The 27,242-nt window shown below is 41.7% G+C and overlaps 1 protein-coding gene across 3 annotated transcripts in view; it reads right to left on the reverse strand.

The window, feature by feature from the left end:
* The window catches only part of MAP4 (microtubule associated protein 4), a 166,965-nt gene that overhangs the window by 132,399 nt on the left and 7,324 nt on the right, over positions 1–27,242 (reverse strand). For all 3 annotated transcript variants that reach the window (XM_080611880.1, XM_080611881.1, XM_080611882.1), the window contains exon 2: positions 1,928–1,981. The gene's annotated coding sequence lies outside the window, so the exon portion shown is untranslated. The remainder of the gene's footprint in view (positions 1–1,927; positions 1,982–27,242) is intronic.

A 27,242-nucleotide genomic window follows, 5' to 3' on the forward strand; every position in this document is an offset into this window, starting at 1 on the left:
GAAACACCTGTTTGGCTTCCATGTCCTAAAACCATGTCCTAAAACCACAGAACAACAAATGTTGAGAAGTACAAGTATATGTATCCCTGGGACTCCGGGAGGCGGCTAACACTGTTAACTCTGATTTTTGTACAATGGGGAAAACAAAGCAGGAAAATTATTGCATACCAAACTCACAACTTGGGAGTTAACGACATGACAAGTAAATTGAAGCCTGAGATCAATTCCAGACATCAAAGGGAGTCCGGCAGCCATTAAGATCACACTGGTCAAAGCTAAGTGAAGTGGAAAGGAAAAGGGAAAAAAGTTCAAGACTGGACCATGCAGGAAGGACAATGTAGTGCTCCTACACGTCTGTGGCATCTTCTCTGTTCAGCTGCGCATAGCACTCACTGCCTGCATTGAGTCCACCTCCCATGACCTCTTTAGCTCCAACCAGGCCACGGTGAAAAACACCCAAGGCATTCTGGGCACCTCCCCTCCCTCCATCCAGCCCAGAGGGAGATAAGCCATCTTATCTGGCTTTTGTTCAAACAGCTTTCAGAGAAGGACTTAAGATGTATTGGCAGGCAGTCACAGGATGCAGTACAACCAACCAGTGATGCAGCTGCCCCTGGTTCCAGTCACACACTGAATGGACATAGAGAGCATCAGCCTGACTGAAAAGCCAGGCTTTTGCACTTATCAGTGCTATCTCTGCTCCAGCCAGTTAAGGAGACTAAAAAAAGACATTTTAGAAACAACTTTAGCCCATACCCAGAACACAGTTTCAAGAGACACACAAGGCTACTGTCACTTTAAGATATTTTTAGTAAATCACAGTGGATGCAGGTGGTGATGTTAAACCAAGCTGTCATTCAACTGCATCCATTTGACTCTTCTGCATTCTTTACAGCCAGGTATCAGTGGATGGTACTGGCAGCCTGACATTAACAGCTTAGACATTTTTACACAAGTCCATGCTCTGCGTTTCACTGGTTTACATTCTAGACTACCTTAAGGTTAAGGCAGCACAAAATATTAATTAGTAAACAAGCTAATACTGCTTCTAGGACTTGAAGAAATAGGCAGCACTTGAGAACAATCAATCACTGCCAAGATGATCAAACTGTAACGTAGAAGACATCTGGATCCTTCAATGCATACAAACACCATGAAGAAATCTAATTCCTTCATTAAAACATGTTATGTGAGCACCTGCACCTCAAATATCCTCTGACTCCAGACTTGATGATAGACTCCAGTGAAAGTGTGGCTTTAGGGTGTCTTCCACAAAAGATAGCTAGAACAAGAAACTTGGATGACCTGCTGCTCCAAATTCCTAACAAATCAACTCAGACTTGTTTTTTTCTTAGCCTAGTGTGCCCATTTTAATTTTCTGTAGTCCTCTTACACTGATAAAAAGATCTGAATACCCAAGTTAAAGAAGATATCTGCCCTTAGACACAGAAAAAGCAAGAAAAGAAGGTCCAGCTGGCCAGAAAGGGCATCCCTTGCATCACACACCAGCCCTGCTTGCTTGAACAGAGCAGAGGAATGTTAGAAACTTTAATAAATACCCAAAAAGGAATGATGCAAAAGAATAGAAAATACAGTGTTTAACATAAGATTTTAACATAAAAGAATGGAAAGGTAGGTGCATTTCAGGCAAGTCTGTTCTGCAGGAGTCACAGAACTCCCTGTATAATGCCTTTTAAAGACACACAGACTCTCTCAGCATCCATTTAACACCCGAGTTGTCACAGCCAGGCATGCCTGCTCTGCCAAGCCTTGCTATGGAACTTCTGTCAGAGATTTTGACATTTCAGAACTCTAGACGGGACCTGTATTTTCCGGAACAGAAGTAGTTTTAGTGTGTGAAGACAGCTGCATCAAACCTTTGCTTTAACTAAAGATGTAGTGTTGTCATTAGAAAAACAGTTCATACCTCAAGAGCGGGTGTTCCCTTTCTCAAGTCCTTCGCTCCTCAGAAACTGCTTATCTGCAAAATACAATGCATGCACAATTAAGAGGAAGCCATATGATTGTGGAGTACTTGGATGTAAGCTAATGGGGGATGGCTAGGACATGATTTGTGTTACTCAAAATTAACTAAAACTTGAAAAGTTTTGCTGCAGTCCCACTTCAGTCACCTAAGCAGCTTTCTTTTAATGTTCCCTCCTCAACAGGAATACTATTTAGCTATTTCACATCAACACTTGCTCAAGCTATTAAGAATATACCATGAAAATCCTAAGTAACTTTTCTCTCATTATGTATCTTAATAGGTTTTTACAAACGCACCATTAAAGCTGAAGTAATCGAGGATGATTAGCACATCCCCTCACTAAGCAGTAGTTCAGGTGCTCATATAATGGCTTCAAAGCACTCCAGTCACAGCTGGGCCACCTGCAACAGCCAGGTTGGACTCAACATGTTGATTTTTATCTGGCTGGACATAAACAAAGCTAAAGAGGCATCAGGAACATCTGTGGCCCAATCATCAGTTATTACTGTGTAGAGCCACTGTGCACGACACTCTGAAGGCTTTCACACGGCAGAACTGTCATATTTTAGCCTGAGACAAGCAAGAAAGCCAAGATGAAGTTTTCTTTTTTTTCTTTGAGGTTGTACCAACTCCACACAATTTTCTGTACTTCCAAATATCAGACTGGACTCTTTTGCAAAGTTTTTAACACATTTGCAAGGCAAAACCTACAGGTATTGCTAGACACGATACTCAACTAGAAAAGCATATGCTGTATTCTCTTATGGATTAATAATATCTGGATTAATATTTTATGCAGATCCAGATATTGGAAAAAGAAAGCATTCAGGAGTTGTACGTCAGTTGCCAACATCAGACTATATTCTGCACACTTGTCATGATTTCAGTGAAGGTATATACACCACCTGTACCAGAGAACTATCTCCTCATCTACTGGGTGTGGTGCCCCAAACTTTTCTACACAATATTTTACACTTTGTTCATAATGTTCCTTTATTGTGAAACAAGCACATCTAAAAAACCAGAAATCTGTCAAAATAATACTCCTTCTACTCTCCATGCAGCTCTCCGCAGAAAAGAAAATACACTAAGCCACACAGTCAGTTAAGTATTTCAACCTCCATGGAGAAACATCCATGGATGAACTTGTTCTTCATCCCAGCAAGTAATCAAGCCAGTCTCACAACAAAATATCACCTCCATACCTGCTCATTAATGCAGAATCATATAGAAACACTCATGCTTGTTCCTCTCCCTACAGATGCACATTTCGTGTTACACAGAAGTAAAATACCCGACCTTTCACTTAAATGAGAAAGTAGCACAATGAAAATAGAATTATTTCAGCTTTAAGAAGTGGTAAATCACTCATGAGTGAAACTTTCTTAAAGAGTCCTGTTCCTTTCAGAAGGGGTGGAGAGTTATTGCTCTCCTGTTTTATGAGGATGGCTTTAAACTGACAGAGGGAATATTTAAATTGGATCTGGGGAAGAAGTTCTTTCCTGTGAGGGTGGTGAGGCCCTGGCACAGGCTGACCAGAGAAGCTGTGGCTGCGCCATCCCTGGCAGTGTTCAAGGCCAGGTTGGACGAGGCTTTGAGCAACCTGGTCTAGTGGAAGGTGTCCCTGCCTGTGGCAGGGGGTAGGAACTGGATGAGCTTTAAGGCCCCTCCCAACCCAAACCGTTCTATGATTCTATGATTACTAAGTTAATTAAGGAATGGAGAAATATCTTGTGTATGATTCAGATACACAAGCATTAAGGATGAGCTCTTGCTTGTGTGGTAACACTAATGCTCCCCTTTCCCCTTTCTGTAGTAGCAGAAAGAAACTGCTATTACACATCATAAACCCACGTTTTCTTTCACATCATTATCTGCAGTTTAGCCACCCTGTGATAAACTGGGGTATCAAGGTCCCTCTCCCCACCTACTTCCAACTGATGAACACCCAGATCACATCCACAGGCATCAAGCCCTAAATGCACAGCCCAAAGGTCTGCTCCATTTAAGTTCATCCCACATATGTTGCTGTGATCCACCCACTTATTTGTGGCAAAACATTCAAGAAAACCAAAAGCATTAGCTCCTTTTTTAATGCTGGGCAGTGCTACTCCTTCTCAACATGGGTAGCACTGTATCAACCATGGTTCTGATAGCAGTGAAGTAAAATCTACTGCAGTTTCTTGGTCTGGGCAGAAACACTTCTTTCTTCGGTAAACCTGCATCTCTAGTTGCTTTTCAAATAAGCCTTGAAAGAAAGGATTCCAATACTACCGAGGTGGTCTTAACTACCCACAGCTGTAAAGACTGCTTTTTAACTTAAGTATGGGGTGCTCTTGACCAACAAGCAGAAATGCTAAATAATCTTACTTACCCCAAACTGACAGATTCGCTAAGATTGCAGGTGTGGCTGCAAAGCTTTTTTTATATGCTAGGTCTTACAGGAGTCTGGGATAGATCTCAGCTTGTTCCCTCACATAGTAAGTTGAGGAAGACTCTGACCTCTTATAGAAGCATTGGTGGATAGCTGGAAAAGGTGTCATTTCTCACCTGGCCAGCAAATACTGACTCGTGTTCCATTATTAGCCATAGTTGTTTTCCAGTTTGGAGAAATATTCCTGAGAACTATCTTAATGTTAAGAGTCTGTTTATACATTACAATCCCAATTTCAAGCTCAGAACTTCATTTCCCCCCAACGCAATCTGTATGCGAGTGATGCTGAAAAGCAGCATGGAGAAGCAACAGTCTGATTTCGTTTACATCCCCTCACCACACCCACTCGGCATTTTTATCTTGCCTGAGCTATCAGAAAACAGGTAGTGCCTGGTATGCACACTGTCCCATCGTGTTTGCTATCTGTATAATATCCAGTTCCACATCCTGCACCAGTAGTTCTTGTTTGTCAGCTCTTCTGGTTCCCAAGCTCCTTGCACTTTTAGCAATAAACATTTCAATGGCTCCACTAACTTCATCCAGTTTTCTACACAGATTTCCTCCCCTGAATTACCTGCATCCAATGAATATACTAAACTACTTTCTGCTTACAACCTAGTTTCTTACCTTCTATTTCTTTCTAACCAGAGAATTCACCAAATGCACCCCCCATCTATAATAAAACAGTTATTCTGAGGAGTCCCACAAGCATATACATATTTCAGGGCAAACATTAACAATTTATTTCTGCTTTTTATAATTTTAAAGTTTCTTACTACTTTTAGTATCAACTACTTGTCTCACTGTTTCCAGCAGGAGCCCTTTTGACGATGAAGTGAAGTACCACCTCTCCTTGGTCAATGAGAAAGGTGTGCAACTTACCTTGGGAAAGCACCCAAAAAGGATGCACAACAGAAGCAAGGAAGTGATTCTTTACACCCCCCTCACAAAATCGTTCCAATTAGACAGTCTCTAGTTCCAATAATTTAGTACTTTCTATATAAACAGTGTTTGTCTCAATCTGGTTTATGTTGCTGCCAAAGACAATGGTGGCAGAGCAAACCTCCAGTTACATTCTGTATTATCCTCTTTACTAGCTCAATCAAATGGACTTCAGTGCAATGAAGTTTACAACAAAGAATGCGATATTCCTCATACCAGATGCCCTTATAGGCTCCCTCAGTTTCTCTAAACAAGTGACACTTTCTGTTTTCTTGTCCCCATATTCACTGTTTCCCATATCCTGCAAGAGAAAGCCAGTCGATCTTTTAGCTTCCTGTTGTCTCTCACCCTTCACACTTTGCTTCCCAATCTCTAAACAGCTTCCTTTAAATAGCTCCCCATCTTAAATATGCATGGTACATGAAGATCACTTGATATGAAAAGCTAAGAATGGTGGCACAGATTGCAGCTACAGCATTCCTCATGCAAAGCAGTGTCACGTTGCCAAATACCACGGGTTCAAACACAGTCTTATAAACCCTGAGCTATACACATGGTGGCTGTGAAACCCGGATATGAAGGCATCTCAGATTTTCATCCCAGTCCTCTCCTAGAGGAATAATGCTAGCAGCAAATTCACTGCAACTGCCCAACACAAGGAAAACTCTCTTTATAGATGTAAGCCCCTATGTTGTCTCCTTGGCCATACCTGAACTCACCAATTTATCCAAGAATATAGGATGGACTTTCTTCCTTCATGGGTACCATTGCCAAGTTGTCAATGAATTTTTGTTCAGCATCACATTCCTGTTCGCACACTCACATGTGGCATCTCAGATAAAGCTTACTGTATTTGAAAGAGTCTACTTTTAGATTTGGTTTGAGGCTTTTAAGTAGCGCTTCTCCTAAGACAGGTTGAAAGTGCTGAGGTTAGACTAATAAATTAAAGAGTCTTCAAAACACAAGAAGTAGTTGCACTGAACTCTAAGAATGAATAATCTTCTATGGAAACATTCACAGACAGCAAGTTAGACTTTAATGGTAGTCATGCAACTCTTACTTGTACTAACAGACCATACTTCCCAACTGCAGGTAGCACATGGAAGAATACAGGTCTTAAATTTCAAAGCAAGCGGATACTTTACAGTAATATCCACATTTAATACTTATTAAAGGGGACAGGCTTTAAAATATAGTCTTCTGTAGCAATTCAAGTTGACAAAGTTAAAAACTCATGAGGTTCATATAATCAGACAGTAAATAAGCAGCTGCCCGAGCATAGCTGTTTTTACAGCACCACAGATTTTCATATGTCAAGAGTGATTTGACTAAAGAAACAACATGCGATGATTCTAGAAAGTTGGGAGAGTGACTCATAGATTGCCAAATCACCAGTGTCAAGGACCAACCAAGGACCTTCCATAACAATCCTGAAAGGCTGAACAGGGCAGGAAATGCTCATTAAGAGGTGGGCTACAGCAGCCAGCAGTCTTTGGTTAGTCAGCGCACAACCGGGGAGGATGGAAGAGAGCATTCAACTTCACTACAAAACAGAATACGCAGGACAAGAGGCTGAAAACACCTAGAGAAGGCTGAGATTAAATATTTTGACAGAAGTGATCTCTGAATCATTCTATAGATCTTTCAAATGTGTCTAAATGGAAAATAACAACCTTAACACTCAAATATCCACAAAAAGAAAAGCACCACCAAAAACCAAGGCAGAGAAAGCCCTTGGTAAGAAACAACAAAGCACATTCCTTTTCAGTACAAGCTCCATAAAAGTGATTTAAGCAAGACCAAAGTATCTCTCTTCACAGCTGAAGAGTTCTTCTGGCTAACAAGACTGAATTACTAAAATTACCTCTCACCGCTGCAGGCCCAACAGCACCTCTAGCTCCCTGTGTGGATGAGTGGGCTTGGTGAAAGCAGTTCTCTTTTGCATTCAGAGCATGCAAATTTAAGGAGAATGGTGGTTTCTGACCAGTTCCTTCCATAAACACTGATGCATAAGAGAAAAAAAACCTGTCTTGCACATTCAAGTTTAATCCTCTTCTGAAATATTTATTTTTGAAATATTTCATTGGACAGTAAGTCTTCAGCCAAATTACATCTAAAAATAAAGTTATTAAGATTTCAGGAATTCTTCCTACTGTTACACCTAATCAATACAGATCCACAGTGACTTCTGTCATATGCTTTATTTGTTAAAGCACATGCCCACACCTTACACTTGGACAATGTTATTCAACAACCTGCCATATTTTTTGGGAAACACAGACCAGAGATATACATATTTAATGATTTGAGATGTTACTGAGATTGATAATGTACATATTCAGTTGCATGCACATGAGAAAAAGGAGCAGTAAGAACCTGAGTCAAGTCTTCAGCTATAACTGGAGCGCGTTCCTATTTCAGTCCAACTCTATGCAACTGAAGCTCCTCCAGTGGCCATATTGCCTTAGCTGGGGCTGAACACTAATGATCACTTGATGAGGACAAAGACAAGAAGAAGCTTTCAGTATTCAAACTTCACTTGTCCTCTAATGAAAGGCTGCTAAACTGATTATGCTTCCTGCAGTCAGGAACACAAAGGCTACCTCCTTACTAGGAAGCTCAACCAGCACAGTTGACTTAAACATGCCCAGGAAAGGGCTGCATTCCCACTTAAAGTCTGACTTTTTACACCAGGTTGGCTACAGGCAAATGGCTTGAGAACAGTTCTGGCCCATGACAGCTCTTGAATAGCATTCACCAGTCTCCAGGAGAGTACTTCTGCCCCAGGCCAAAGACTGCAACAGGAAATACTCTGCAAACAAAAAGCCCAGACTCTGTATTCCAGCACTACCAGATGTCACTAAGCATCATGTAATTCACTAGCACAGGTAGAGCTGGAGATGCCAGACTATGAGGTTTTACTTAGTAAGTTGTTTTGATATTCACGTCACCCCAGTTTCCTGGAAACTCCAGTAGTCCAGCTCACCCTTATCTACCACTGCAAATGAGCATACCACCAAGAAAGTCTCCTCAGCCCATGACTATAAGAAACAGGGTTGTTTGCAAAGCCTTTTTAAAAAGAATACTATTTTTGCTAGTCTTTAATAAGTCTTTTATAAAGTCTCTCTGCTCTAGATTGTTCTTTTTATGCAAACTGAGTATCCGGCACATCTGGTTTTGACAAGTTATCATTAGGAAGTTAGCAAAGACAACCAGCAACTCTCCACATTTCTCCTCAGTGGTTTTCCTCTATCCCTTCACAGCACAAGCCATTCATCCACAACTTCAGCTAAAAGACAGGGCTATTTTCAACCAAGCTCCCTTTTCACTGACACTTATGAAATTCTTATATTTTAAGAAGTTGTTTTACAAACAGCTGGCAGTGTTCTCTTCACCAGCGACAGACGATTCCCTCATTCTTTATACGGCAGTAGATGGTGTTTCATTAGCAGTACTTCTCAGCTGTGGAAACTCTTGCTGTCACTTTGCAAAGGAATCTCAGAGCTCCATCCTATTCAAGCCATAGTTAATGGTTCATTTTTTGCCCCATGGAGGCAGCTAGCTACTATTTCCAGATGCAGGTGAACAAGGGTAAGGAAGAAACATAAGACTTCAGCCTGCAAGTTATAAAAAGCACTGAGGTCCCATGTCCAGCAAACAAGGCTGAAATGGGTTTATCAGTACCCAAGTTGTTCAACATGTCCTTCTCTTTACCAATCGCACCCACACTAGACTCTTTTAGAGTAGCAGTAGAGAACTTCACTGTTTTCCCACACCAAATCTGTCAAGTCATGATGTGGTTCAAAAGCACAGTCATTTGTTTCCCTTCCACTTCCACAGATGACAGACTCTCACTATGCAGGTCAGAGAGTCAACAGAGTGGTCAGTGATGCTATGCACACTTAAAAGTACAATGTGAATGTCTATCAAATATACCCAGCTGTCAGTACACCCCTGAATGGAGAACACCATAACCTCAATTGGACTACAAAATGTTTTCTTTCCTTGACTTCGGAAAAGGAAAACCAAGAAGGAAGTTACAGGTGCCAACAGCAACTTTACTAAATTAGACCAGAGTAAAGAATGTCATCTGCAGTGTCAGCTGATGTACTAGCATAGGCAAACAAGGGAGAGTTTGGATTTCCCATTTCTTTGGAACCTTGAAGGCTTCCTCAGCGATGACACATTCCCATGGCAACAGCCTTCAAGCAAAACACTACTGGAGAATTCTGAACTGTCTCCAACATTTTACTATTGTAAGAAAGCATGAAAATTTGTGACACTTATGTTTCAAGGTCAACACCTGCCAACTTCCATAATTTAAGTGTCAGACTTGCCCATTACTATCTCCTCACCAACACGCAAATTTCCTACGGAGGTCCTCATCTTCCTCGTGTATCACCACTCTTCCAGGAGCAAGCGCAGTACAGAGAGGATTATCCTGCTAGTACGTATGGACAGAAGCAATGAGGACATGGAGAGCACAGCACAGCCGCGGGTAATTTTTCAGGGATACTGGTAATTGACTTCACTGAGCACTTAAGCATTTGGCACATCTTAAAAACCACCTATTAAGCCACTATAATTTTTCTATTAAAAAGATTCACATAGAGAACAGCAGGTGCTCTTTAAATTGAAGTTTACTCAGTGCTTGTGAATGGATTGTTCCACAAGGATTTGAGGACTCAAGTGTGGCAGTACTACTGACCTGTGCTGCTTCACCTGAGTTCATGGAACTGCCCCAATCTTGAGCTAGAAGTACCTTTAAGACAGAGATTTCCTACTTATTTAATATTTGGATTTTAAGTTTGGAAACTTAGAATCGTAGAATCCTAGAGTGGTTTGGATTGGAAGAGACCTTAAAGCTCATCCAGTTCCAAACCCCTGCCACAGGCAGGGACACCTTCCACTAGACCCAGGTTGCTCCAAGCCCCATCCAGCCCACCCTTGAACACTGCCAGGGATGGGGCAGCCACAGCTTCTCTTGGTAATCTGTGCCAGGGCTTAACCACTCTCACAGCAAAGAACTTCTTCCTAATATCTCATCTAAATCTCCAAACTGTCAGTTTAAAGCCATTCCCCCTTGTCCTGTCCCCACCTGCCCTTGTCAAAAGGCCCTCTCCAGCTTTCTTTTTGGGCCCCTTTAGGCATTGGAAGCTGCTCTAAGGTCCCCCTGGAGCCTTCTCTTCTCCAGACTGAACAAGCCCAGCTTTCTCAGCCTGCCTCCATAGCAGAGGTGCTCCAGCCCTCACAGCATCTTTATGGCCTCCTCTGGACTCACGCCAACAGCTCCACATCCTTCTCATGTTGGGTCTCCAGAGCTGGATGTATGACTGCAGGGAAGAGTCTCACCAGAGCAGAGGGAAGAATTCTGTCCTTGACTTGCTATGAATGTGAATGACCGAATGCCACAGAACAGCAGAAAGAAGCAGAAGGAGTGAAGCAGGGGAACCAGAGGAATAAACAAAACAGACAAGTACATAAGGTTGCTACTTAAGTGCTAGAAATCAGCATGCTTTCCTGCTTGCTTTTTGTGGAATCCACTCCTGAACACAGATGTTGCTTTACAGGAAATTCTATCTTCCTTCATCCGGTATCTATTCCCTTTGCACACATGAGCTTCACAGATTCGTTTCCAGTGTCTTGTGCCTCTTACCGAAACTGGAGACAGGGTTGAGCAGAATGGCTCTAAAGGGTATGAACAACAGGACTGGTGTCAGAACAGCCAGATAAGACCTGATTAGAAATACCTAACACTCCTCATTAGTCACAGGTGAATAAAAGCATTCCAAGGGCAAGTCAGAGGCATGCTATTTCTTAAAACAGATGAAAAAAGGAAAACACTTCCTCTATGTGCAAAAATACCTATATTCAAAAGGGTAGATGGAAATGATAATTCCCCTTGTCTCCAACACTTAAATTTATCCCATGTCAAAATGTAATAGATTATAAACATGACACATCCTTATTTTGCTTTTACATTTTCCATATCAATTTTAGGACTGCCATTTAGCCAATGACAGAATCACAGACTGGTTTGGGTTGGAAGGGACCTTAGAGCTCATCCAGTTCCAATCCCCTGCTACAGACAGGACACCTTCCATTAGACCAGGTTGTTCCAAGCCCCATCCAACCTGGCCTTGAACACTGCCAGGGATGGGGCAGCCACAGCTTCTCTGGGCAACCTGTGCCAGGGCCTCACCACCCTCACAGGGAAGAACTTGTTCCTAATATGCATCAAAGATGCATTATCAGCTCTGATTAGACAGAGGGAATGCAACTTTTTAATTTTTTTTACTCATGCCAGACAGCAATGCAACTAACACAACAAGGAACACATTTAAAATAAATAAAACCAGCCATCTTTATTTTCCACTGCACAAAGCTAGCAGGTTTAGAGTCTCTGCTTCATCAATAGATTTCCCTCTGCATTCTCAAGAACCAAAACATTAACATGGATCAGAAGGAGGAAGGCAAAATAAGCACTTAAAGCCAGTGCGCAGATGCACGATCACTGCTACTGGAGCATGAGGAATCAGTGAGCTTTCCTAGTTGCTTTTCTGGAATCCACTACTACTAAACCAGCTGCTGCCTTGCACATCTGTAGGACAGTCTTCACACATTCCTACAGTGGAGAGGATCAGCTGAGAGGAATCAACACTCATTCTTTGACAGCACAACTGCAGAGATAGATTACTTTTCTGAGTACAAGGTTAAAACTGTTCAGGGCTTAAGTGACCTGCTACATCTGCCAGCTGAATATTTCCAATCTTGCTATTTTAAAGTCTGAATTGCACAATGAAGAATTACAGATCCTCAATGTAGTTCTATAGCATGTGAAAACATACGCCACTCACCTTTAAGAAGAGCAGTAAAACAACCCTTGCAGGGGTTTTTGTTCTTGGATTGGGGTATTTTTCCCCTCTTCTTCAAACCCAAAAGCCTTTCCAGGAGTTACAGCTATTCAATAGCACAGAGACAATGTATTTTACCTAGTATAAAAGTATTTGGAGAGATACCAATTTGATAGATGGACCACCTGGTGGATAAAGAACTGGCTGGATGGCCATATGTAAAGAGTAGTGGTCAATGGCTCAATGTCCAGTTGGAAAACAGTAACGAGTGGTGCCCCTCAGGAATCGGTGTTGGGACCAGTCTTGTTCAACATCTTTGTCAGTGACATGGACAGTGGGATTGAGTGCACCCTCAGCAAGTTTGCAATGACACCAAGCTGTGTGGTTCGCTTGATACGCCTGAGGGAAGGGATGCCATCCAGAGGGACCTTGACACGCTTGTGAGGTGGGCTGATGCCAACCTGATGAAGTTTAACCATGCCAAGTGCAAGGTCCTACACCTGGGTCAGAGCAATCCCAGGCACAGATACAGGTTGGGCAGAGAAGAGATTCAGAGCAGCCCTGCAGAGAAGGACTTGGGGGTGTTGGTCGATGACAAAATGAACATAAGCCGGCTTCATTGTGTGCTTGCAGCCCAGAAAGCCAACCATATCCCGGACTGCACCAAAAGGAGGCTGACCAGCAGGTCAAAGGAGGGGATTCTTCACCTCTGCTCTCATGAGACCTCACTTGGAGTACTGTGTGCAGTTCTGGTGTCCTCAACATAAAAAGGACATGGAACTGTTGGAACAAGTCCAGAGGAAGGCCACGAGGATGATCAGGGGATTGGAGCACCTCCCATATGAAGATCAGGCTGAACAGCCCCAACTTTCTCAGCCTGAGAAGAGAAGGCTGTGTGGAGACCTTATAGTGGCCTTCCAGTATCTGAGAAGGGCCTATAAGGATGCTGCGGAGGGACTCTTCATTAGAGACTGTAGTGGTAAAACCAAGGGTAATGAGTTCAAACTTAAAACAGGGGAAGTTTAGATTAGATATGAGGAAGTTCTTTACTGTGAGGGTGGTGAGGTACTGGAATGGGTTGCCTAAGGGAGCTAAGGCCAGGTTGGACAGAGCCTTGGGTGGCATGGTTTAGTGCAAAGTGTCCCTGCCCATGGCAGGGGCGTTGGACCTAGATGATCTTAAGGTCCTTTCCAATCCTAACTATTCTATGATTCTATTTACTTCTAGACCTGAGGGCATCCTCCATCAGAAAAGTCAGTGATACTCAAAATCTTTACAGATACAATGCAAAGTGTTATAATCAATTAAAAGCAAGAGCATTCAGAACATGAGCAACCTCCGCACCACTCACAGAAGCAAGCGCTCAGGCATTAAGAGGGTATAGGAGAAGAAAACACACCTTTTCCTATTATTTAGCAAACAGCACCATCATTTAAGACTTCCAGTTAAAATCAGAACAAGTAAGAGTGGATTTGCTCTGTAAGGTGTGTGAAACTGATACCCATACCTGATGAAAGGGAAGAAGGGGAGATAAAGGCCAGAACAGTGTAGCCAGATAGGGTTAAGATCATTAACATTTAGTTATTTCCCTTTTAGCTTGTGGATCACATATCCAAAGTATCAAGCAGCCCATCTTACCCAAGCTTTGGGGGTACTGGGCTGTCCAAAGAGCAGTCCTTGGGACTCAGATAGGGAAACACACCTTTTCCAGATCGACCTTTTTGGTTAGTTGGTTTTCCGTTTTTACAGATGGGTTGAAAAAACAAGCAGTCAGAATAAGACTCAGTGCCAGTTTGTGAATAGATTAAACATTTGGTTTGAGCTGGAACTTGTTCATGTAATCTCTGTCGAAACTATGACTTCTATGGTTTTTAAAACACACTGGTACTCCTTAGCAAACTCAAGACAAAAGTGACTGGCCTGGATATTACCTGATGAGTCCTTCAGATGTTTATTTAAAATTTCAGAAGAGTAATAAGGGTTTCTAAAGAAAAAAAAAAAAAAAAAAAACACAAACAAAAACAAACCTTCTAACAAAAGAACAACACTCATTCCCCATTATGCAACCACCTCCAAAACCAGATCTGTTCAACTCAGCGTGAAAAAGAAGGATGGAGTGTTAGGACCCAACATCAGATGATGACAGGTTACAACAAGGTGCAGACAGCTGTGTTAAACCAGAACAGATGAACAAATTGCTTCAAGATCTGAGACACAATACACATAACGGTGTATTTGACACAGACAGGCTCAAAAAATAACACCCTGCAGAAGATGGCTGCAGAGCAGACCACCATGGTGCAAGACCAGTAATCCAACATCCACTCTGCCCCGCAGTAAGACACTACAATGCATTGTTAAAAAGAATTTTTATTTATTAAAAAGAAAAAAATAAAAATAATCTATCAGTAGTTATGGTCATACCAAACCCAGCCAGAAGTGTGGAGCATGATCTTTTATTCTGCTCCATTTTTGCAAATTGCTATTCAATCACAGTAAATAGCGGGACAGAGGACTGCAGGAGGGAAAAAATAGTGAGAAACTCCGCATCTTAGATTCTTTCCCCTATTTTATTTTGGTGAAGGCAGACGAGCAGTATTAGCTTGTGCTATCGCAACAGTGATACACTAAACAAAGGGAGCCTGGTGGAACTGTTTGCTCATTACTCAGATTCTGTGTTTATCAAGGGAAGTGGTACCTGCTCTGAAGATGTAGTAATATCAGCTTGGTTTGGAAGGGACCTTAAAGCTTATCTCGTTCCAATTCTCCTTCCACTAGACCAGGCTGCTCCAAACTCTATCCAACCTGGCCTTGAACACTGCCAGGGATGGGGCAGCCACAGCTTCTAAGGGCAACCAGTGCCAGGGCCTCACCACCCTCACAGGGAAGAACTTCTTCCTCAGATCTCACCTAAATTTCTCCTCTGTCAATTTAAAGCTATTCCCCCTTGTCCTAGCCTTTGACCTGCCCTTGTCAAAAGCCCCTCTCTCCAGGTTTCTTGTTGGCTCCTTTAGGCACTGGAAGCTGCTCTAAGGTCTTCACAGAGTTTTCTCCAGTCTGAACAAGCCCAGCTCTCTCAGTCTGTCTCCATAGCGGAGGTGCTCCAGCCCTCCTCCGGACTCCTCTGGGCTCACTCCCACAGCTCCACGTTCTTATCACGTAGGGGCCCCAGAGCTGGACACAGGACTGCAGAGGGGGTCTCACCAAAGCAGAGCAGAGAGGAAGAATCCCCTCCCTCAACCTGCTGTCATGTTGCTGTGATGCAGCCCATGACGCGGTTGGCTTTCTGGGCTGAAAACAATTACCTCATTCTGCTTTTAGTCTGAACTTAAAACTTACGAGCTCAGACTCACTGGGGGTGGGGGGAAAGGTAAAAAAAAAATCTGTTGATATGTCCATTCACAGGTTCACTTGTTTCCTGGCTGAGCCATAAAGTAGGGAGCTCTGCTATGGCTCACTACCAGGAGCACACCAACCGGTCTGCCCACCAGCGGTCACTCTACTTACCAGCTCCTGCTTAAACACACAAGCCTGGCTTCTGTAGGAGTTACTTATGAACTGGGCTTGTTTGCATTTTGGAGTTTGTTGGGTTTTCTGATGAATTTTAAGCTCACTGGCAAGATCCAACAAATCTGTTTCACTGTCTGCAGGTGTGCAAATTGCAACTCTGCACGTACAGGCTCTACTCCCAAATACCACGTTTACCACTAATGAAGTGTAACCAGGAGGTGGGAATATGGTGAAACTGGCCTGTGCAAAACATCTGACAGCCACTCACAAAACATAGAATTGTATGAAGAGCTCTGCTCCTCTGCCACCGAAGGTCTGGGGATTCCTAAATGAAAAACATCTAGGTGAAATGCAGTCACTCCTGCTCCTATAAATCCTCTCCTCTAAATCCTGCATTCGGATTTAGATGCTGTTATGACTAAAATTACTAACTAAATTCTCCATAATTTTTAAGACAAATTCCAAACAAAGGAAACCAAGTATAACACACTGTCTCACATGCAATTCTATTTCTACAGTTCTCAGCATTTCATTAATTGAGGAAAATAAGATATCTGCATTTGAGTTCCAGCAGACTCCAAACATTCTGGCTCCCCCTACACAGATACTGCATTTTAAACTGGAACCAGCATATGAGTCTCAATACATCCAAGGACAACAAATCATCATATCAGTGTGAGAAACTGAAAGAACAAAAACAACAAGTGTTACAACTTCTAAGGTTTAAAGCTGACTTAGAATGCCTCAAACTCACTTTGTCTCTGGCACATCACTGAATTCTAACTCAGCAAGTGAGACAGATACAACTGTCAGCTCCCACAAGAATCACAGAAGCTGAATAGCTGGGGGTTTGTTCTTACTGCAGGAAGTTTTTCCAATCAACTGCTTATTTTAAAGCAATAGTTTTACAATTTTTAAATTGGAAATGGGTAGAAAGCACGTGACATTTCACTATGAACCACTTCTGGCAGTTTGCACTATTAAATAAAATCCCATTGTTTCCAGAATTTTTACTGAAAGTCACTGAACTCATACCCAAACTCTGTTCATGCACACAGCAACGTGATGTGAGGAGAGGGGACAAGGTCCTCCTCTCAACAGTTTCATTGCCAAAGGCCAGAGAACTTTGGCATTGGCAGCACAAATACACTGATGGCCAATACTTACCAGTCAATGCACCAGGGTTTGCTCTGAGCTACAAAGTGGCTACAGGAGTCACTCAGTGTCTTTGCTGTGTAAGTCTGCAACAAAGTTCATCTAAAGGGAACATCAGATAAAGGCTCTAACCCAGTGAAGAGATGCCTTCATTTCTTACTCAGGCCAGACATTAATGCACTGCAAAATACAGCTGGGTGAATTTAATACAGAAGGCATATTGATTCACTGCACTAAGCTTTAAAAAAAATAATTTAAAGCTATGAAGCTGGGCATCACTGTTCCAGCATTTCTAATTTAAATATTTCATATAGATCTTAAAGTCACAAAACAGTTTTGGTTGGAAGAAAACTTAAAACTCATTCAGTTTCAGCCCCCTGCCAGGGGCAGGGACACCTTCCACTAGATCAGGTTGCTCCCTGTCCAACCTGGCCTTGAACACTGCCAGGGATGGGGCAGCCACAGCTTCTCTGGGCAACCTGTGCCAGGGCCTTATCACCCTCACAGGGAAGAACTTCTTCCTAACATCTCATACATATCTCCCCTCTGTCACCTTAAAGCCATTCCCCCTTGTCCTATCACTACTACATGCCAAATAAATGGGATTGCTAGAAAAATAACTACAGCAGATTCCCAAGAAGCAGTTCATGCTTAACACACCTTGAAGATTAGCTCTTGTTTCTAAACTGAAGTGCAAAGCTCTACAGACAGCATCTCCTCCTACCTGTTGCGCACCACGGCTGCAGCCAAGTGCACCCTCAGCTCCCCCCAGCGCGACCAAACAGATTACTCGGTGGTCAGGCGATGCAGCATACTTTTGTTTCAGCAAATAGTTAGAGCATTGCACAGTGACCAGTCGGTCACCAGGATGAGATCACTCCCAACAGCAAACTTTATCAAAAAGCTTTTTGTTACATGCTGTTGTATTTCAGAAAGTTAGCTTCATTTTAGGATTCGTTAGTAAAGATGGTTTATAAAAGGGTTCACTTTATTCCTCAGAGAATATTCACTACCTCTTTTTTAATTCCTCCTTCATTTCTACCTCTTCAGATTTAGAATGCTTGCAAGACATTTATTTTACCCAAATTATTAGAATCCTAAGGGGATGACTTCTGACAAGTATCAGAGGGGTTCAGGAGGGACTTTTTAGCTGTTTTTTTATCTTAATCATTGAAAGAAGAAATACCTTTCGATTCTACAACATCACTTCAGTTAGGCTTTGCATCTTTGCATTTATTCCTATACTCAATATTCTGAACTTCCCATACCTCGTCTCAGGTTGAAAAAAAAAAAAAAAAAAAAAAAAGAATACACCAGTATGTAAGGAGAAGGTTGCTACTGCACAAAACACCCTTGCTGGAGAATGAGCAGGGGAGACTAAAAATAGTGGCCATTGTACCATTCCCCTCCCAAAAAATCCAATACTGTTCTTCGGCTCATGAAGTTCAGCTCAGCAGAGTTGAGACACTTACTTTCAAGGTGTCAGTTCAACAAAGATTACGTAGCCTGCTCCAATGCCCAATAGGCTCCAGACAGCCAAGTCCTCCACTGAAAGCTTCATTCAGCATTTGAAGTTCTGATTTGTACCTGTGCAAGGGCACCAGCAACTGATTCAGCCTAATACCCAGTGTATTCTAAATCCAGAAGTTCAGCATCTTCACATGGGCCTTCAAAGAAGCTGATCCAAAGCATCTGATGTGTCTCCGTTTCAAGTGAAGTGGGCTCCACACCTCAGCAGTTGGAGAGCCTGGTTATACCTCCCCCTCAGCCTCAAGGCATTCAAACCCAACTACCCCTCTCTTGGAATGCACACTACCAATCAAACATTTGTCACAGGTATTTCATACACAGGGCACAACTTCTACATGTAAGGTAAGCCCAAATGTGGGAGTTACAAACCCCAGAGACCAGCAAGACCGTATCTGTCTATCCCTCTCCTAACCAAGCATTCTAGGTTTTGACTTGTGTTTCAGGAACTGCTTCTGCATTTCATACAAGATAAAAACAGAAATAATCCTAAGGATATAAGCCACAACACCCAGCTCCTGACACCAGAGCATCCTATTCTCTCTCCTGTTACTGAGCATGCCATTTTCAGAACCTGCTTCCAGATCTATCCCATTATTTCATTCTAGTCAAGCAAGAATTCTCATCTTGGCCACAAGAAACAAAAGAAAATTGGATGCAGAATTAAGATTTGCCATTGTAAAGCACACAGCTGAAACAAATAAAAATGCAGTGGCATTTACTAATGGCTAGATCATAGAAATTAAGAACAAAAACTAGAAGTCATGTTGCTTTTAGGAATCAAAAGGACCTTTGCTTATGTTCTATGAAACAATCGATTCTGCAGATCCCTAGTGAGGCACAAGCTGTCTATTCTCACCTCACTTTTCAGGAGGGAACACAGATGCTTCAGAAAGTTTCACCCTGTGGATGGTTTGTTTCTTCTTTCATCCAAGCATCTGCTACCTGCAATTCGTTTGCCTCCTCTGCAGCCTTTCAGCTTTAGCTACACAGAATGAATAAGTCAATTAATTAACTTAGAGTTTACATGAAGCAAACGTGAAAGCAAGAGACTGCCTTTAATCAGATCAGTCGGTGAGCATCAACACACTCAACTTTTCTTTCTTTAAATGAGTTAGTAATACTAAGTAAAAACTAGCAAAGAATGATTCACAGGCAATCCTCAGACTAAAGAAACATAAGATTTGAGTCAGTTCCATGAAATACAACTTACATCCATGTTTAGTGGATGAAAATGGTCTCCTCAGTATACAATACCCTTTCTATATTATGCTTCTGCAAAGAGTAATACGAAACATTTCATCTAGAACTTGTGTCCCCTGTACTTAAGAAAGATCAAAAGAGAAACTCTCAGAAGAGATAAGCATGGACATGGGAGCAATTAGTGTGACCTGCAAGTTACAACTGTGAGGACAAAGGTAACAGTGGTGACCAAAAATTACCTTTTTTTATTTGGAGATACTGAGACATTTGAGCCAGGTTATTTCCTCGACACCACCAGCACTTCCCTGTTTACAGATTATTTACCTCCTGTGAAGGACAGGCATTTTTTGTTGCAGTAGGTCAGCTCTGGTAGCGCAGCTGGAGAGGCTCTGAAACATCTAAGCACCCCACAGGATCACACGCGCTTCACACATACACAGGCCGCAGCACAAACACTACTGCTCAGCACCGAAGGGTCCAGCACATGTAGTTAAAAGGAGACAACCCACGCTTAACCCTTAGCTGAGCATGGACGGTGAGAAGAGGAATACAGGATAAAACGGAAAACATGCTGCTGCACAAATCCACAGAGGTAAACCTTCTGCCCGACTTGTGGTAGTTCTTACATTTGGCTTTGGTTTCATATGCTGCGAAAGTGGAGTGAATAATTCTGTCTTGCTGAGTTACAAAAATATATCAAACTAACTGACTTACTTCACTCCTCCGCTGTTCATGTGAAATTATTTCCTTCTATTTCCTATCCAATACATTCAAATTTATTCCTCTGATCTAGCATTTTCCCCTACCCCCAATCATAACAAAACCAACTTCAGGCTTGAATTTAAAGCATTAACAGCCCTGCTGAAAGAATACTACTTTAAAAAAAAGTCCAATATCAGTAAATGGGAAGTGTAGCTGGTGGAGAGGGGCTTTTTACAAGGGCAGGTAAGAACAGGACACAGGGAATAATGGCTTTAAACTGACAGAGGGGAGATTTAGATGGGATCTGAGGAAGAAGCTCTTCCTCAGAGGAAGTGGTGGTGAGGCACTGGCATAGGATGCCCAGGGAAGCTGTGGCTGCTCCATTCCTGGCAGTGTTCAAGGCCAGGTTGGACAGGGCTTGGAGCAACCTGGTCTAGTAGAAGGTGTCCCTGCCCATGACAGAGGGTTGGAATGAAATGAGCTTTAAGATCCCTTTCAACCCAAACCATTCTGCAATTTGATGATATACAGCTTACCTCTGCAGTTTGACTTCTCATAGTAAAGCAGTCATATCTTTCACCTTAACTCAAACCATAAATAATTAGATCCAACGATCTTTACTTTAAAATTTAAAATAATCTGAGGCAAAATGTAGGTGCTCCAAGTCCCTTACAGAGTTACTGTTCTTTAAAGATATGCATTAAAAATTCAGTATGGAGAACAATACCACTTAAGGTGATCTGGTTTTCGACAGATAATATTCACCGGCAGAGAATACCTCTAGTTCACTTTCTCTTTCAGAGGACTGTTTACAAATCTGTGTTTATACTTTATTCCTCCATTTATAAATTGTGAGGTTTCTTTTAAGTAATGCTACGACTGTTCAGAAAAATGTGTGGGTTTACAGTTCTACAATTAGGTGATCTAATGCATTCCAACTTAGATCAGCTATTTTCATGTACTCATTGTGTTACCCCCTCACATTTGAAAAATCAGTTCAGCATAATCTTTAATTATTATAACAGAATTGAAAAACTCCCACTGAAATTCTGATGAGATGTTAAGAGGATGTAACCATCGGTCTTGATTCTCTCCCTTCTCTTCAGGCATTCAATAAATTGACTTCTCTTCAATTAAAACAAAATGAGCAAAAGTGAAATTACTGAATACCACAAATACCTACTGCAAATAAATATATAAAATATATTTATATATAAATACATAAAAAGAATTTTCATTCCACACAGATTTTAAGAGCAGGTTTTGCACTATATAATTTCCTGTTCAGTCCACGTTCAACCATTCGATTATATCAGCACCTCAAAATTACATTAGAGGTGAGGCTTGCCAGAGAATTTCATTTGGGAAATATAACAGGCACAGTCAGCATATTTGGCTGCTGAAAAATAAGGCTACAGATAAATTACATACTAGAGAAAATAAACGTACCCCAGACTCAAAGGAAGAAAAATTTTGATCAGTCTTCGGCATATTCAATGATTCTACAGGCATATCGCAGACAAAAAGCAATTGAGGGTCCTTCCAGAAACAAACCTGCAGCCACCACCACACCGTATCTTGTTCCACAGGATCTTGCCTTGTCTGTGGGATCCCAGGCAAACACGGGAATCTGGGCTTAGCATTATACAATTGGCAAAAATGATGACCAACACGCATTTAGGTCCTATCAGCACAGGACAGAGAGCACTGTTTTCATTAAGACAGGCCAACAGCTCCACCAGGAACATCTCTCAGACAACCCGTGTTCCTCCCACTCCCACATGCAATTTCTTTAATAGAAAGCTGACAAACAAAAGGGGTTTATAAGACAAACAGAGGGATGATCTCATCTGATAAATCCAGAATGGCAGAACCTACAAGTTCAGGCTTTAACAACTGTGATTTTCAAAGTGGATTCCACACATGAACTTACTACACCTACAGAAATTGATATCTCCTTTTACACTTCTCTGCAGGAAGAAAACTAAATGTTGCCAGAAGTATGCATCCATTTCAGAGTACCCCCCATCCTGGAGCTTACCAGCATACTTGAGCTCTGCCAAAAATCTAGATATGCTGACCTCAGAATGTACCCACAAGAGCTACAAATGTATTACCTAGAGTACAGCATTGCTTTTTCATACATACAATGCCAATGAAGCTGTGAGCCAAGAGAAGCAGATTCCCCTGTTTATTTTACAGAAGATGACACTTTGAAAGTATCAGCATTATCTCAAAGCTCAACAATTTAGCACAGGTTACTGAGGAAGCAGGAGAGAAGCAAACAGAACTAAGGACTAAGTTAATGTTAGTCACTTTTCCACCCTCCCGCCTGTGTTCCTCCACTGAGGAAAAGACAGACACAAACTGGTACAAAACATGAGAACAGCATAAGAGGTGAAAAAAAGGGGGGGGGGAGGAGGGATCAAAACCACAATGAGCAAGGAGATAGAAAATTATTTCATTACACAACAAAATGTGAATATCTGGAGTTAATATCTTAAATTGTTTTTGAAGAGCCTTATACAAAAGAAATACAACCAATATTCCAGTTTAAATCCAAAAATCACAAACAATATTTTGTTTTAAATCCAAACGTACATCAGACATGCAAGCATGGCCACTCTCAGCATGGAGTGTATTTTGTACACAGCCCTGAATTTGAATTCCTCCAAGAGCAGACCATGAAGGCTCAAGCAAGTTTAGCAACGCCCTGCCAGAATCCATCTGGCTTCCGGGTGAGTTTGTATCGCTGCCTCTTAATAATGCCTGCTGAGTAAAGGCAATCTGCTTTAGAAGTGTCAATACTGCCCTCCCAGTAGCATTAAAAGCCAGGTTTGACTATAAACTACTACGTAATTCTTTGCAAGATTGCCACAGCGGTATGGGGGAACAGAAACTGCAGGTGGGGGAAAAGAGTTCCCTGGTCTGGCATTGGAGGAACACAAAACCACACACAAGTTAAAAACAAATCAATATTTACATCTTCAAATCAAAAAAAGCAAAAGCCAGCACAGCTCTTACAGGTTCAATCTTCAAGACACACTGTGCTTAAGAACAACACAGCAGCTTATTGAGGAGATCAGAAGTAGTTTGGAAGGAGTTAATCTTTTAAGAAGAATCCTAGATGTGCACTGTACAACTCTGTCCTTAACATAACCTCCCTTCTACTGCTCTGAGCAGATCAGTCCCCAGCTTAATTCCTTAAATGTATTCCTATCACTTTCCAAAGAGAATTCAAGTTACTAGTATGCTCCTGAGCATACTTCCTATTCTCCTGTCAGTTACCAAAATAACTTTTCTATTCTCCCAATGTCACTTCTGAACCATTTCCTACTCTCATTATGTAACCATGGACCTCTACTTTGAAAGAGAATCTCATTTTATCACAGGAAGTCAGTCCCCCAAGGGAAAAACTTCACATCTCCAGTATGTTTAAATAAGATACGGCATCAGCTGATGTCAGTCAGCATTAGGATTTTTAGTAGCACTGTATTAAATTACATCTCCACTCAACCCTCAAACAGCCTTTCTTAAAGGTCTTTGGAGCACAAAAAAAAAAAAGCCACCCTACCTTCAATACATTCAGATGGTCTATACACAGGATTTGGTAGGCAAGAAACACAAATACAGGAGGAAAACAGCAGCATAGGTCAGATGCAAGTTTTGCCAAAGCAGATGCAAATAATAGAGAAATGGAGAGGAGCACAGCAGTAGTAGGGTCTCAGAGAAGAACCTGTAGCACAAACACAGCCCACGGTAATTAATCAAAAAAAATTAAAAAAAAAAAAAAAATCTATACTTTAGAACTGAAGATGTTTGTCAAAAGTATAAGGAGACTTACGGTACAATGGGGCTATCTGCTGTGAACTGACAAATTCAGCTTGTTTAGTGAATCATGACCATTTACTAACTCACGATTACCTGAACACAATTCTAGGAGATTCAGCCAGCAGAGAGGAGCACACATTAACTGCACACTAGATTAAAATGGGAAAATCCTACTGAACTTACAGATTTAGATGAGATATTAGGAAGAAGTTCTTCACTACTTGGGTGGTGAGGCCCTGGCACAGGTTGCCCAGAGAAGCTGTGGCTGCCTCTTCCCTGGCAGTGTTCAAGGCCAGGCTGGACAGGGCTTGGAGCAACCTGGTCTAGTGGAAGGTGTCCCTGCCCACGGCAGGGGTTTGGAACTGGATAAACTTTAAGGTCCCTTCCAACCCAAACCATTCTGTGATTCTATGATCCAGTACTGGATGCAGAGGAACCAGCAAGAGTTGCCTTTAGAGACAAGCGCAGAAGGATGTGGCCATAGGGTAAGTCTGTCAGCAATCCCAGCAATTACCGGTAATTTGGCAAGTTAAAAATCTTAGCTGGAGAAAATGGAGCTTGAAATTGCAGGGAGTTTCTTTACATTCCCAAACTCTTTAAAAATCGTATTTACTCATTCTAGGAAAGGGAACTCTCGTAAAAGCTGCCAGCAAAGGGACACAACACATCAAAATAACACACAAAGCCGTAAGTTAAAGAATTGCTGTAGTTTTAAGAACAGGACAACTGCTACTGATGCAACAAAAGAATAGCAGATCAATTTTTTTTTAAACACCATTAACATGAATAGGTCTCAAAGAAATACACAGCTTATTGGACAGATTTGGTTTCTGGAACCAGCCAATGCCACACAACACTCTTCTACACTCACATGTAGAATTATCATTCCTAGTAAAACCATCATTACTTTTAAGGGAAATAAAAGTCTAAAAAGGCTAGTTTGAGGCAAATTATAGGATCTCTTCCTTAAAAGTGAACCCCCAAGCTAAAGATAGTTTGGACCAAGAGCAAATAAGCTAGAGTTACATCAAGCCAGTACTAATGCAGCTATACATCCCTACAAATCCAGTCAGTCATTCACCAATTGCACCAAAGCAAGCTACTAAAAGGGTCACTCCAGGATAAATATGTAATCCCCAATGTGACACTCGATCCTATTGCCCTGCATACTCTGCTCAAATCCCGATTAAAAAAAAAAAAAAAAAAGGGTACATTTTACCTAAAAGTTGGGGGGGGGAAATCCACTCAGAACATGAGACGGATCTATCCTTTAATTCTCATGTTGTAAATGCTTAAATAAGTTAAATGCTTAAAACACAGTCTAAGGAAAAAAATATATATGCTTTAAGCATAAAGAGATCCTGAAAAAAAAACATCACAGATTACACAGATTTGAGCTTCCTCTGTAAATGCAAATTTGTTACATCAAACATAGCTTGAGCCACCCCCAGCATCCTACAGAGCTCCTGCCATTGTGGTGTCACAATAGTAGCACCAATACATATACTGGGTGACAAGTGCTACAGCACGTCATCCCAAAAGCAGTCTGTGCAAGATTTAAACCCCAACAATGACTGCTAGTTTTAGAGACATCACAATGACAATGTCCCACCATTCTGTCCAACTGTGCTGGTGTAGGTGGCACCAACTTACACACCAAGAGCTGCATTCTGTAAGCCTCAGCCAGAATGCAGCCACTGAAAGCACAGGTATCACTTGCTGCCGTGACCAAACATTTCCTCCAGAATCTCAAGATCGTTTTTAAGGTTTCCTTTTACATCCCACATTTCTTTCTGGAGGTTTCTCTTCGACTTTCCAGGGAGAGAAGAAAACATTAGCATATATGATGTTATAATCAAAGGAATACTACAGGTCATAAGTTACTACTGTATAACTAGATCACTTTAAAATCCACAGTTCCTGCTATTTAAGGAGTCCAAATCATCTAGCTATTAACATCTAGAATCCTTTTTCTAATTGCTTTGATTCATGACCAAAAAGAGAAATTTTTTGCTCCCACCAAAAAGTCAAAAGGAGGGAAGAGCCGGTCACTCAGTTCTTGGTCTCATTCTTTGCCTCCCTTGTCTGCAGAGCCTAATTCGAAGCCTCTGCTGGAGCTGGCTTGTGGATTTTTTCTTTGCTTTTGCAGAGTTGTAAAGTTTCAGTTACTTTAACTATTACTAATTAGGTATCTATGGACAGCAGAAAAACTGTTCCGAGATTCCTTAAGGCCAATGCAGGTAAGTCTAGCAGTATCTTTAAAAAGAGCATTACATTTAATAAACTGCAATTGAAAAACAGCCTTTAGAGAGTCAGAAGACAGAGAAGTTGAATATTCAAGGTTAAACACAAAAAACAAGAAGAGACCATGAGAGGGGTAACAGGAAAATACCCAGCCAGCAACAACAAAAAGTTCAGTGTTCCTGTGTTTGGTGTCAGCATCATTTCAGTCCAAGAGAAAGAAACCTTAGTGTGGACAGTGATTAGGCTACAGGCAGGAATTAAGTGTTTCAAACCACTGTGAACAGTGCTAACAATTACACTTTAAAATGCTTCCTGTAAGCTGCTGTTTGCAATAGGGCTTTCCTCAGTATTTCCAACAGCATTTCAAACCTAACATCATTAATAATTTCACAGGACTACTGAAGTGTAGCTCAAGCCATACTTGTACCACCACATGGTACCAGAGCACATAAGAACTTCCTAAGCAGACATCAGAGACTTCTCAACCAGAGGCACCTTTGGTCTAACCCACGAGCAACAACCTTTTGCCACACAGCACACCTCTTCCTCTTACTGTGCCTGAAACCCAGTCAAATTTAAAATACTAATAGCTAGTCACTTATAAGATGCATAGTAGTTTCCACAGGGGATTAAAGGAAAACTGTCTGTAAAGCACGATTTCCATATTCCTGTTAATGTCCTGGCATGCCAGTCAGCTTAAGCCTTTCCAATCAACAGTAAGTATGGGCTGGGGCTGGATTTTCCACCTCCAAGCCCTAATGCTTACGCTGTTCTTACTCTGTTGTGCCCTGACAGTGTTTTTCCACATTTTTCCCAACAGAAAGCCAGTTTGATGTACGCTGGGCATCCCTTT

This window comes from Psittacula echo (genome assembly GCF_963264785.1).
Source record: "Psittacula echo genome assembly, chromosome: 2".
Lineage (NCBI taxonomy): Eukaryota > Metazoa > Chordata > Aves > Psittaciformes > Psittacidae > Psittacula > Psittacula echo.